Raw genomic sequence first — 13,561 nt, forward strand, 5'->3', positions numbered from 1 at the left:
CTATCTAATAATCATTTACTGCCTCCACACCTTGAGATTATTTCTTCAGCGTTGTCATCAGCAGAATTTGTTCTTGAGCTCTAAAACATTCCCTTCTCTCCTTCCTATCCCCCTCCGATGTTGCTCTGAGAATATATATATAGAGAGAATATACAGCTTATTGAAACAAAACTTTATTTCTTGTGAAAACTGATTCAGATAAAAGCAGTTTAACATGTATATCTGCGTGGCTTTGGTATCAGATGGAGTAAACAAAAAAGTTGTGAAAAAAAAACCCTGATTTGTTGTTTATTTTACAAAGATACACTAATAGTATGAACAGATTTGTCAGGACCCTTAGAGGAATGATTAATCTTTGCATCAAACTAAGTGTTTGACCTTAATTACTGTCACAGGTGCCTTCAAGCTTTTATTCAGCCATTCAGCCTGTTTAAAGGGAACAAACATCCACTAGGTAGTTTCACCACTCTGAAAACGGAGCAGAGGAAGGAAGGACGAAAGCTGTCTGAGGAGCTCAGAAAGAAGATTTTAGATATTCATGTTAAAGGTAAAGGCTACAAAACCATCTCCATTGAGCTTTATGTTCCTCTGATCACAGTGGACAAGATTATAAGATATATAAAGTTCATGGGACTTTAGCCAACCTACGAGAACGTGGACGCAAGAGGAAATGCAACCCCAGCTCGATCAGACGGATAGTTCAGATGGTAGAAAAAGAGCCAAGAAACCACCCACAACTGTTAAAGCTGAACCCAAAGGTCAAGGTACGTCACTTTCTGCTCACATCTGTCACTTTTTTGACTCATAATGGGTTCCAGAGAAGAAGACTCAGGAGGGAAACACTATTGGCAGAAAAAGGCAAAAAAAAAAGCGAGACAGAAATTCACCAAAATCCACACTGACAAGCCCCAAGGTTTCTGTGACTGATGAGACAAAACTGGAGCTTTTTAGCCCGTCACATCAGTTGTGGTTTTTTTGATCATTGTGGAAGGGCACCAACAGATTTATCCACGTCTGTACATGCATATAGTATGTATATAAATCTCTAATAACATCAGCGACAAAAGAGGGGGGCTGTAGGCAGCTGGTAACTGGATCTGTCAGATCATTTTGTCCCTGTCGTCTGCCTCTTTCTTCGGCTAGATTTCCTGCCGAAAATGCATCTTTGATTAAGCAAACAAGACAGAATGAAGAAAAACGGCCGCAACGCACTGAGACCGAGAGGAAGGCAATTAGCAGGTGGAGATGCTGCCGCTAGTGTACGTTTAACTACAAGCTTTGATTTGTGAGAGTTTCAAATTTAGCTTCTCTGGCTTAAAAAAAGAACAAACAACTATGGCACACCAGTGGAAAAGCAAGAACAAAGCCCAAATTTCAAGGTCAGCCTCACAGGTTATTGAAGAAAAACATCTCTGGATAGACTTTCATTGCTCCTAAAGAAATCAATACCTTCCATCTACTGTTCGCTAAAGTTATGAGCTATTCTCATTTTTGGTTAATATATATATATAAACATATTAAAAAAAGAAAATCACTAAATAAATTGCACAGGCCTGGTAAAATGTATGTGACAATGAGAACAAACCAATACTCACAAACAGCGCCTGTCCCCACCAAGCACAGGCCCCTCCTCTTCCTCTGTGTTCCCGTCCTCCAGAGCCGCCAAGTCAAGCCTTTCGTCTCGGGGCCTGACTGGAACCGGTGGCGTTTTTTTGGGGGGGAGGGGGCGGCGGCGGCGGGGGGGGAGCAGAAGAAAGTGGTCAGTCGTGGAGCTTGAAGATGTGTCACAGTCAAAACTCCTCCGACGGTTTCACATCCTCAGGGCCGGCCCCTGGACAAAACAGGAGCACGAGAGGGACGTCAGGAAGAATGGGCCTTATTTTCCCTCCATACAATGAGGGGCATTGAAAAAAAAAGGGGGGGGGGGAGGTTAGAATGGCAGCTGGGAGGAGACGCTGCCCAACTACAACAGCCCGTGGCTTATTGTAAGGCTCTCTGAATGTGACAGATTCCTTGGTTTGCATCTGGGACGCCTGCGAGGGCAGATAAACGTTGTAGCGAGGGCGAATCTTTGCCGTTTTGCCGAAAACTATTGAGATTTTTTTGCGGTCGCTACAGCCAGAGACTCGTTTGGGTTTTTGCATATTTTTCTCAGTCATCTGCACTCACTGTTGGAGTCGACCTTGCTTGTCTGTAAGCAAAATACATCATGAACCACTGGACACATTTCCATGAAACTTTCAGGAAATAACTTTTGTATGCACAGCTGCAGCTGATCCTGTTTAAGCTTACTGACACTAGCCGTCACAAAAACCACCTTAACTCAGTTAATTTTAAAAGCATTGAGTTAAAATTGAATAATGTAGTTGTTGACAGCCATTCACAGCAGATACTCTGAGAGTGACATGTTGCAGTATAGCATGAGAATCTGCATGGCAATATTTTCAAGGGTTGACCAAAACAGCTACAAGTCGGTGATTTGTCAACACTAAATGATCTCAGTTTGAAACTCTGGCCTGAACATCCGTGGGTGATACGCATTCCTTCAAGGAATACCAGGCCTTTATTTAAATATTTCATTTGCCTCAAGGAAACGAAGCCCAAAATGCCCACGGAGCTCTAAAAAAAAAAAAAAGTGGCGCACAGCCAAGTAGCAATTTCCCAGTTTATCCGAGCTATGAGCGAATAATAGTTGCCCTCCTCTTATGCGACTCCTCTGAGAATAACTTCATTTCAAATTGTCCATTTGGGAGAAATGAGACAAACACACCAGCTGCAGCTTTTGCTCACTCCACCACAATTCCTCTGCATGACTCCCTCATCCATCCATTATTGATGAGACTTCCTCTGCAGGCCTCATCTGCCACTGTGTTGGTTGGACTCGCTTGTGGGCAGCTGCTGCGGTGGTGGAGGGAGAGAGGGACCAGCTGATGCCACGCGAGGAAACGGGAAAAGGTTTAACAGTCTATTGATAGGATGCCATCTAGTAGGCATGCTGTGTTGCAGGTTTGTTATTGGTTTAATCTAAATTCAATGTGGCTGTCATAAAGGGAGGACGTAATTATCTCCAAACCGCAGGGAATGGACTTCATACAGTCGTACAGGTGCAGCCGACTCTCGGATGCTCGACCCGAGTCCTGCCATTTAGAGCATGCGCCGCTATTTCAAATTACAGCAAAAGTGGAAGAATGTTTGTGGAGCCGAACAAGGGGGGGAAAAAAAAACAAAAAAAAAAACGAGTTACAAGGTCACTCGTTGGATGGAAAGAGCTGTTTATTTAACACGCTACAGAGGCATGAAGAGATAAATCAGCACTGCTGGCATACGGAACGTCTGAAATTTAGCATTACCATTCAACATGTATTAAATCTGCTTGTTATGGAAATTTGTTCGACCGACTCATAAAAAGCTAGCCTGAACGGCTGCACCTCCTGCAAGCATTAAATCACTCCAGCATCAATGGTGTTGCTTCATGTAGGAAATGCTGTTTGCGCTGCTGCCACATCAGATCTTAGCTAAATATCTGTAAAACTGACTCAATTATAGCCATTTGTGTGTTCTCCTAGGTCAGTTGGGAGTGGCAGCCATCTTAAATTGGGTTGGCTTTAAAAGTTAATGGGGTGTAGAAGTACAGTTTTAATAAAAATCTCTTTGTAAGTTCAGTTGTTAGTGGCAGCCATCGTGAATCAGGTTGGATCCAAAAGGTAATTAGTTGCAGATGCACATTCAGTAAATATTTTCCGCAAGTTTCATTACATTCGTCTGGTAGTTCATGAGGGATTTCCACACACGCGCGCACACGAAGAGACCAAAGCAAAAAATATCATTGCAGTTTCGCCATTGGCAGCAGACAATAATAAAATAAAAATATTGGTTTTGAAGACAACAGCAGTTTAAACATGGAATAGGATCCAAAGGCTAAAACCAGAATGTGTGTAGCACCGTGTGTCGACAGGGTTACACCGATGGAGAGAAATTTACTGCTGATTAGAGGTGTGGTGCCAAAAGAACAACAATTTTCAAGATGAGAAAAGAACCTTCACAAACATAGATCATAACTGCTTCAAAAATGCATAAAAATATTTAAATAAAAAAAACAGTAAATGTCTGGAGGTATCTATTTTTTTTTTTTTTACATTTTCAAACTAGATGTAATTAGAAATAAAGAAAAAAAAACATGAAAAATATCACAGTCACTTTTTAACAGTCTCTATGTAAAATATCTAACAAAACGTGTTTTTCTTTCCCTTTGGGTGACAGTAACACTAATAGATATTGTATAATTTTCTTTTCACGTTTAAGGTCAAACTATAGTCAGACGTAGCCTCCTGCTTTTTGTGCCAATATGTGAAAATGACCTTTGGTGAAACTGAAATATGCACATGTGTGCTGTGTGCTGGAAATTGGATGTGGTATTAAAATCCGCCATCCTCCCATAAACTGCTGCACGACGGGATTTGGACCGAGCAGAAACTGCACACAGCAGCCAGCCGCTGCCTCTAACACCGTTCAAGCACTGTTCTGTCATGTTCTGCTCCGTGGCCAGACACCAAACACGTAATCGCCACGGGCGTGGGTGCACGTGCGCGAGCATTCGCACGCTCTCAGACAAGTTCATGCCGTGCAGCCGGCTGCGGCGGCTCGAACGTGGGCTGACCACTGTCAGTCTGAGGATCTGACAGTGATGGATGGACGGAGAAAGTCTGAAAATAGAGGACTGGCTGGGGGGAACAGAACATGGTGAGAAAACAGACAGGACTGCGTTGGTTGGTATTGATCCACTTCAGACCTGCTAATGTAACTCATCAGAGTTGAAATGGACGTGTCCTGCACTCATTTTCACACCTGATGTTTTTGAAAGCTCATGCATTGATCATCAGGAACTGGGAATGCTGAAAGAAACCAAAGAAGAAGCAATCAAGCTGAGAAGTGCAAAACACTCCTGTCTTGATGGCATTTTCCTGAGGACACAAGTTTCAAAGTAAAGCTTATTAGGGGGCGGAATATTTTTTTTTCTTTCTGTGTCTTTATATATGTTTATCCATACATCTATCTCATTTATCCAGGGACAAAGCTACATGTATGTTTATTCATATACAGTCCTGCTCACCATTATTGGCACCCCTTCATGATTTGCATAGCTGAGTGAATATCTTCATGATCATTCATTGGTTAATTCATGTCATATGTGTGGAGGCAGTCCATCACAAGTGCTCTTTATGTGTGATTTGCAACAGGTGAGCCAAATTGGGTTTTCATACTGATTTGCAGCAAAGGGTGCCAATACCATTGGCATGGTAAAAATGATGTTTTTCTTTGTTTTCCTCATAATGTTTATCTTTTTAAATGTTTTTGATCATTTGCTGTTTTGCATCAAGCACAAGCTATCAGCAATAAAATGTTGTTTCACTTGATGAATTTCCTTCAGTAAATATTCCATTATATGTACTTAAACGTCATGGGTGCCAATAATGGTGAGCAGGACTGTATGTAGCTAGGACTATAAGGTGCACTTAAAAGCCGTCAGTTTTCTCAAAAGATGACATTGCGCCATATAATCCAGAGCGCCTTATATACAGTATGTAAGAAGTCGTCTACAAAGCCGCACCGCTTGCAGCATTAAGGCTCAGTTATAGTCGCTCTTTGTAGCATCGCGCAGAGGTGCGTGCATGGCACGTGGACCTGAGCGAGCGGTGGAGGCGTTTATACTTGATGTTAACGTCGGTGCAGTATTCTCCGAAAAGATGGGGCTGTTTAATTTCGCTTAGTGTGCCTTATAATCCAGTGTGCCCTATAGTGCGGAAATTACGGTACATGTATGAATAAACAGACTGATTTATCCAAATATACAGGATAAACAGCCTGTCTAACTATTTATCCAAACCTGTAGCTACCTAAGCTACTCTATGATAAGATAAACTGTCCATTTATCCAAATACCTCGCTTTAGTCTGTAGAGCCATCAAGACTTTTTATTTCCCTCGATGAGCATCACCTTGTCATGTGTTTCGTACAGTCATGCACAGTTAACATAGTGTTAGTAAACATAGCCGCCAATGTAAAAATGACTCTCCTGCCAAGTCAGGCCCATGGCACCTTTGTAGAACCACTTAGCAAGATTCCTCGTTGTCTGGGTTAGTTTGAAGCTTGGAACTCCACAAGCAAATCCACACCAGCCTGGATTTTCTGAGGTGCCCATTCAACAGTTAATATTAGATCTAATTAATTCGTACTGCTGTACATCAGAGAACATTTTAATTAAAAACATATTTGATTTGAACAGTGAAGGGATTTGCACATTATGAAACAGTGTCCGAGCTAAAAAAAAAAAACCTCTTGATTGTGGAGAAGATTGTTTAAGAAGCAGCAGGAAGTTAATCCTGATTTATAGAGAGGTTTTCTGCAATATATAAGGAATTATTGCATTTTCTCTTTAGGCTTTTTCCATTATGTTTTTGTTTTTCACTTTCCATTAAGCTGTTTTTATTCATGTAGTGTTGAGGCGAGCAGCATCTTTTTTTTTTTTTTTTTTTTTTTTACTTTTAACTTTGAACCATGAACCCATGTTGAACCTTTTCATCAGAACCATTGCCGTAGTACGATGTACAAAATTTCTTAGTAGGCTTTGTCAAAAAAAACTCTACTTGGTTGAATTGGGTTCCCGATGTAACACTTAAGAGAAGAGAAACATACCGAACTCTGGGGAAAAATCCAAATGCAACCAAGAAAAAAACATGGCATGAATAAAATCCACCCACATACACAAAAACACCAAGATCATGACAAAATTTCAAATTTTGTTGGAGTTATATGTATGACTAAAGTGTAAACTGCACATACATACATTTGCACCCACAACAATCTGCAGTCATACATATAAGTTTACTTGCCTAAGGGGAAAAAAGGCAACCACAGCACTACAGGCGAGCAGTAGAACATGCTGATTTTCTACAGAATTTGCAAAGGAAACTGTTTTTCCATATATTTACACCCACAGAGGGTGGGGACTTCTGCTCTCCTCTGCTGCATAAATTCCCCCAGACTTTCCGGCATTCAAATTCTACCCCTGACCATCTCCGCTTTCCATATACTGTATAACTTGATCTCACTTCTGCGCAGCCGAAATGTTTCAATGGCGCTAACCGCCTATGCGTAATCGCTGCAGCCAGTGGCACATGTCCGGCGAAGACACAAAAAGCAAACGGAACAAAACACGGACACACAGCCTGTCCTCTGCTGAAAAGCTGATAGTGCCTGAGATAATGACTGAGCCAGTGGCCTTCTTCGCTCTAAGGACGTCTGTCATTTGAGTGAAAATTGGCGGGTTTGTCGTGAAAGAGAATTCACGATGCCCTTTTTAGCGTGACTCCATGATTAATTCAGGAATGCCAGTTGGTGAGTAAATGCCCCTTTATTCTCGTGTAAGTGGGCAATATTAATAATGCATGCGGGAGGGGGGGGTCTAAGTTCAACATCCGTCTTGGTGAAGTTCGACATGGAGGGTTCCGCCAGCTGAGTTTGCTTGTCAACACGTCCCCTTCTTCCTCGCTCTGCCTCTCTTTCCACATCAGCCTTGCCACTCTATCTCTTTTCTCTTCTCTCGGTCCCTGGCTCTGAAAGGCGCCGCGTGGCTCCGACACCTACTCTGATGGAAAGATGTGGCCCATCAGCGGTAATTGGAGGAGCTGGTGGTGGTTGAGTTTCTCTTGGAGGAAGCTGCGGTGTGATCGATCCCGCGGACGGTGGAGGTGGGCAGGCTGGCTGCAAGGCCCCCCCCCCGGTCCCTCCACCCTCGTCCCCTGACAGCTCAATGAAGGCCGTGCCGCAGAGCGCAGGATATCCTTTTACAAGAACAATCATCAAGCGCAGGTCGCCCTTGAGCCCTCGGAGCTCCCCGCCATCCAGTTAAATCATAATTACCCATTTAGGCGATTATCATCTGGGTAGAAGCACGTTGAGTTTAATGTTAGCATTTCATTATAACCGCATTAAAGAATAAAGGAAATGTCAGGGGCTTAATGGCAATGATGTGGTGTAATTATCGCCAAGGTGATATATTTGAAAGATTTTCGCAGCGATAATCTCCTGACACCCTCATGTATTCTCGCAGATGCACAATCTAATTGCACACTGTGTTCAGTGGCGCAATGAAATAGCATGAGATGTGACTGATGGGGGCAGCGGGGGCCTCACGCAGGCGAGAGGATTTGCATATTTGTGACGGTACTCAGGCTGGTTCCAGTGCTCCTCTGTGTCTTCTTATCACAGCTTTTAGAGCAGTCTTTATTTGTCTTTATGTTTTTTTTTGTTTTTCTTTTTCTTTCCCAGGACCAAAACTGCACTGTACTGAGCTTAGCCTGGCCGCTGGTTGCCATGACAACGCAAGGCAGTTGATATTAGACGCAAAAAAAAGGACTTGGCACAGGTTAAATTTATTTACTTCACACCTTTGTTGCACCCTTATCATTGGGTTTTTGTTGCTTACTGTAGGTGACTCTAACCCAGGGGCAAATACAACCCCAATTCTGACAAAGTTGGAACGTTACGTAAAATGTAAATAAAAAACAGAAGGCAACGGTTTGCAAATGTCAAACACATTTTAGACACAATAAAGCAAAAATGGAAAACTGCTGTGGTGAGAGAAACCAAAATTTGAATATTTTTTTTAAACCATGGATGCTATGTCCTCCAAGCCAAAGAGGCCAGGGACCATCCAGCCTGTTATCAGTGCACAGGTCAAAAGACTGCTTCTCTGATGGTATGAGGGTGCATTAGTGTCTTTGGTGCCAACAGTAAAAAAGCACATCCAGGTTTTATTGAATAACATGCTCTCATCCAGACATCTTTTTCGGTGAAGGCCTTGCAGTTTTTTCAGCAAGACAATGCTAAACAGCATACTGCATTTATTTTAACAGCCTGGCTTTATAGTAAAAAAGTGAATTGCTGCTGAAATGACCCTCCTGTAGTTCAGGCATTGTTTCACCAACTGAAATTCAATATTTAAAAATTAAAAAATTACCTAATAGCATTACCTAATAGACATTTTAAGACCTGTACTCGTGGGTACAGGATAAATCCCACACTTCTACATTTTAGGGTTCCCACATACTCTTATTCAACAAAAAATAGTGCTATCATGCTGAGTACAGGGACCCCTCAAGGATGTGTGCCAAGTCCATTACTCTTGACTCTGCTGACTCACGCCTAAAATGCCAAATGCAGCACAAATCAACTCATTAAGTTTGCTGATGATACAACAATTGTGGGACTCATCAGTAATGAAAGTGAAACATCCTATAAAGCAGTTATTGAGCTGGTGCAGAGACACCAATCTGTCCCTGAATGTCAACAAAACTGAAGAGCTGATTGTGGATTTTAGAAAAAAAAAAAAAAAAGCTGATCACTGCCCCCTGCACGACTGTGGCTCCTCGTTGGAGTGGGTCAGCAGCATAAATTTTTGAGGAGTCAGCATCGCTGAGGACCTCTCTTGGACTCTCAACACCTCACACGTTGAAAAGTTCAGCAAAGGTTTCTCAGGATGAGACAGTCCCAGAGAGAGTCCTTTACTGGGGTCCCAGTCCCCTCTTTAGAATCCATTTTTAAAGGAAAATGCAAAAAAAAGCTCTTGATATTGCGAAAAATCCCCCTCACCCTGCGCTCAAGTTGTTTACCCTCCTGCAAACTGGTTAATGACACCATCCCATCATGTCAAAAACAACCAGAATGTGTAACAGTTTAATTCCTTATTCTATACGGTTGTTCAATCTCCAGTAATAATAACACACCACTGGATAAGAGAAATGTACCGTACTGTTATTGTGTCCTATGTTTCACTTGTTACTTTAAAGGGTTTTAAATTAAATTTACTAGATTTTTTCAATTTAAGAACTTCTTATTCATACAGTTTTGAAAATAAAGAAGCTTTGTGACCATTAACATTGTGGCTGTATCAGCCTATGCGGCTCCTACCCCTCCAGGACTCCTCCATGTCCTGGTTTGGAGCCTGAGCTATGAATCCTGCCCAGCTATGACGATATAATAGGCAACTCAGAGCGCTTGTCTCAATTACAAGGTTGAAAAGGCCAAAGCCAGGATTAAAGGATCTTCTGAGCGCTCTCAGCAGGCCTAACCCACTTTCAGAAAAAAAAAAGTCTCCAAATTCCATTATTTAATTAAACTGTTCATTTTTACTCATCTGCTGAATCAGAATCTGAAACAGAGTCTTTAAATATCAGTACCAGCTCGTGTGTTTACTGAAGAACAAACACTGGCTGTGCATGCAAAATTATAGCACGATAAAAGCAAAACTTCCAGTCAGAATGTGGCCTCATCACCTCATACTGACCCCCCTGGTGGGTTTAAAGGGAATCCCTGTAATATAACCTGTTCGCACATGAATACATCGCTGCAGCCGACACCGTTTCTGGAATATTCTTATCCCTGTTATTAATTTCCAGCCTGAGTCAGACCTGAACAGGAATAAGATCAGCAGCCTGAAGATGCTGCCGGGTGAATCCAAACTTCACTCTGGTATGTTAACAGCTCCTGCTTTTCTACACGAGCATAGCACTACCCTTCAAACAGTGATAGACACCAGTGGTTGCTAATTATTATCATTAGACAAAGGTGGACAATGATGTTTTTGAGTGGGTCTGTCTGTTACCGAAATATCAAACGTACCAACTTGAGAAATTTCAACGACACATTCAGAAAATAATTATTAACAAGTGGGCAGCGCAATCTTGAGAATAAATTTACCATTTATCAGATGTCAACAACTGAAGGATGAAATTAGTTCATCACAGGGAACTCTTTATCATCGTGTTTACACTGAATAAGGAGGAAAAAATAGAATCAACAATAAACAATTAAGACGACACAACCAAAATCAGATTAACACTAAGAGTTTAGGGAATAACCTGTGAGGAATGACTATTAAGTAATTACTTTGAGGATTTATCAAGATAAAACACAGCAACAAGTAATAATTTAATAGTCTAAGGTGAAAGTGATTATTAATTAATTTAAACCAAAAAAAAATATTTGAAGGGAATGCTTGGATTTTTCTGTTTTCTATTTCTTATCCGTGCAAGAATTTGGGATTCTTTGAACTATTTTGGTAAATAGTTCACTTTGAAATGTGGTCAGATGTTTTTGATTCTGCTACGTTGTCAGGTTAGTTTTAAGGAAACATCAGATTGGAAATAGATGTTATTAATTTGCCTTAGGTAAAATATAACAGCCATACGCCAGATCGGTTCTTCTTTTAACTTTCTCTTATAGGTGCCCCACCGGATCAGAAGCTGTGGAGGTCAAGTGGGCGGTTCATCTTTGAGGAACCTGGAGGCTGCTCAGGCCTCAACAGGACCACGACACGGAGGCAGGTGAAGGCCCAGAGCCCGTTCAGGGGCAGTGGTCAGCGTTCCGTCCAAGCTCAGGAGTCAAGAGTCTCAACTTCAGTTTCTCTTTACGGTTTCATCATTCTTCATCTTTTCTGTAACTGTACATGCCAAGAGCTTGATGTCATGTTTCCAAATCTTAAAAGCTTCACATTAGAAGAGAACTGCATTCAACCATGTTGTAATTGGGTTCACGGGTGAAACAAAGCTTTTGGAAAACAATAATTCACCTTGTAGTAATCTTGGTTGTGCTTAAAAATGAACAGTGAGGGATCGATTGAAGTCTTTTTTCTTGCTTTGAAATTTCTTTAACAACTTGGTCCTTTGAGCCGGATCCTAACGTCCTTTCACCATCAGGGCTGGAGCTGAAACCGTCCACGGGGGAGTCTGGGACTCCTGACTGAAAGTCCTCCAGCTGAACTGCTCTCACCAGAGGCTGATGACCAGACTCTGCTGGAAGTGAAAAGCTGACAGGATCAAAAGAACTGAGAGGAAGAGACTCGTTGGATTTGAGGAGGTAAATGTACCATTAAAAAGTGATTTACATTTACACGGACTCTCACTATGCTTTGTCTACTGTTCATGTTTTTGCGTGACAATGGAAAAACAAAGGCACGGTAACTTCTACAGGAAAATAAATAAATCAGTTTGATCATTTCCCTGTTAGATGCAATTCGGTTACCTAAAAAGTAGCAATTTGTAACTGTGCTGCCCACACAGGAGGAAATGATTTAGCTTCACAAGGTAACCACCAAGCGGATGTGGCAGCAAAACAGGCAGCTCAAACTGAAGCTCTGCTGATTGAACCTGAAATTACCGACATAGATCATAACATTTGAAAAGATATGCAAAATGCCTCATCACAAACTGAAAAAACTCTACGGATGAAGAAAGGTGGACGACTAAAAGCTGAAATTTATGTTTCTCCTGAATATAAACCAATCCTTCCTAAAATTCTCTACAAATATGCTTCTATTTTGAGCCATGTCTCAACAGGAGGGATGGCAGCTATGATTAACAAAGTCTTCACAACCTATGGGTTTATAGATTACTCAAAAAGGTTCTGTTAAACATGTCAAACTTCTGCTAGACAATCCGCAACACAATTTAAGACCAAAAAGATGAATTAAGTGTAGCATGAAGAAGTACTCCTGTGCCATGACCTTTGACCTACTGTCATCTTTCAGTAACTTCTCTCTGAAGTTCATTCTGACCTGAGTGAATCTTGAATGTTTTGGGACACGTGTGGATGTCTAACCCCTTATTCTCAGATTGTTGACATGCTCTCCTTAGGCTTCTGCAAAAAAAAAACAACAAGATTTTGTTTTAAAAAATACGGAACGTTTTTTTGATTGTGAAACTTGCGGAAATTGTATCTTTAAATTACGATTCTTTTGGAAGACAAAAGAGATAAAATGTCAGGAGTTGGGTTTTGTTCTTCTTTAAGTTTCTTTTTGTATTGGGTTTATTGCATCGTGTTTCTATAGTTCTGTGTTACTTCTTGTTTAGTTTTGTGTGATAAGTCTTTGTTCAGTTTTTGTTCCTTGTGTCCTTTGTGTTCCTGCCATCATTCACTTTCCTCTGCTCAGAACTCATCAGCCTGCCTCTACCACCCACACCTGTCCTGTGTTACCAGTCAGTCACCTGTTTCCACTCCCTCGTTATCCTCAGCCTTTAAAATCCGCTCAGTTTCCACACTCACTTGCTGGTTCGTTGTCACTTCCAGGTGCTGTCTGGTTTCCCTCGTGTCTTTTGCAATCCTGGTTTTTGCTATTTAGTTTTAGTTGCTGCCATGTCAGCCTTTTTGTTTTGTTTCTTCTTGTAAATAAATTAGTTTTTCTTTGAGTTTCTCTGTGTCTGCCTGCATTTTGGGTTCGACCAACTTTCCCTAACGGGACGTAAAGTTTGTTAAAATACTTGAATATTTTCTCATATTGAATAATTGCACACAAATAATGATTGACAGTCTTCGTAAAACGTATCTCATTTCAGCAATGAATCATGTCATCATCAGTTGTACATCTACAGCTGATTAACCCTTGGAACTAACCCAGTTCAATGACCACCACAGCCAACTGACTTTAGAAAACAAATTAATGGCTATAACTCAGTCATTTTTACAGAAACTGTGCAAAAATTTAATGTGGAAGTAGCTGACTCTAA

The 13,561-nt window shown here is 41.3% G+C and overlaps 1 protein-coding gene across 4 annotated transcripts in view; it reads right to left on the reverse strand.

The window, feature by feature from the left end:
* LOC108238185 (galactosylgalactosylxylosylprotein 3-beta-glucuronosyltransferase 1) overlaps positions 1 to 13,561 on the reverse strand; it is a 104,707-nt gene that overhangs the window by 48,011 nt on the left and 43,135 nt on the right. For 3 of the 4 annotated variants that reach the window (XM_017420111.3, XM_017420114.3, XM_017420116.3), the window contains exon 2: positions 1,596 to 1,831. The exons of the other annotated variant lie outside the window; for it this stretch is intronic. The gene's annotated coding sequence lies outside the window, so the exon portion shown is untranslated. The remainder of the gene's footprint in view (positions 1 to 1,595; positions 1,832 to 13,561) is intronic. 4 annotated transcript variants of the gene reach the window in all.

This window comes from Kryptolebias marmoratus, linkage group LG2 (genome assembly GCF_001649575.2).
Source record: "Kryptolebias marmoratus isolate JLee-2015 linkage group LG2, ASM164957v2, whole genome shotgun sequence".
NCBI lineage: Eukaryota > Metazoa > Chordata > Actinopteri > Cyprinodontiformes > Rivulidae > Kryptolebias > Kryptolebias marmoratus.